Consider the following 345-nt stretch of genomic DNA (forward strand, 5'->3'; position numbering starts at 1 on the left):
AGGGCCCTGGCGTTTGGAGCGACAGCTCCGATAGGTGGTGCCCTGCGTGGCCGGTGCGGCGGGCTGTGCCGACGGGTGTTGATGGGCTGCCTCCCTAGCCGTGCGGGCGGCAGGGTGGCGGGCGCTAGCGTTGCGGCGCCCCCGCGTGGGTGGCTCTGCCGTCCTGGGGAGGCTCCGTCCCCGGCCTTGATCTGCTCCAATCTACGCGTGCTTCAGCCCTTGGTGGCTTCGGTCGTCGTCATGGGGGCCTAGACGGGCGGATCTGGTGGTTGGGCGTGATTCTGGGGGAAACCCCCGGCGCGGCGGCATCACAAAAGGCGACGTCTTTGGGCACCGTGTTCCTTC

The sequence above is a fragment of the Triticum dicoccoides genome, chromosome 5B (assembly GCF_002162155.2).
Source record: "Triticum dicoccoides isolate Atlit2015 ecotype Zavitan chromosome 5B, WEW_v2.0, whole genome shotgun sequence".
Taxonomy (NCBI): Eukaryota; Viridiplantae; Streptophyta; class Magnoliopsida; order Poales; family Poaceae; genus Triticum; species Triticum dicoccoides.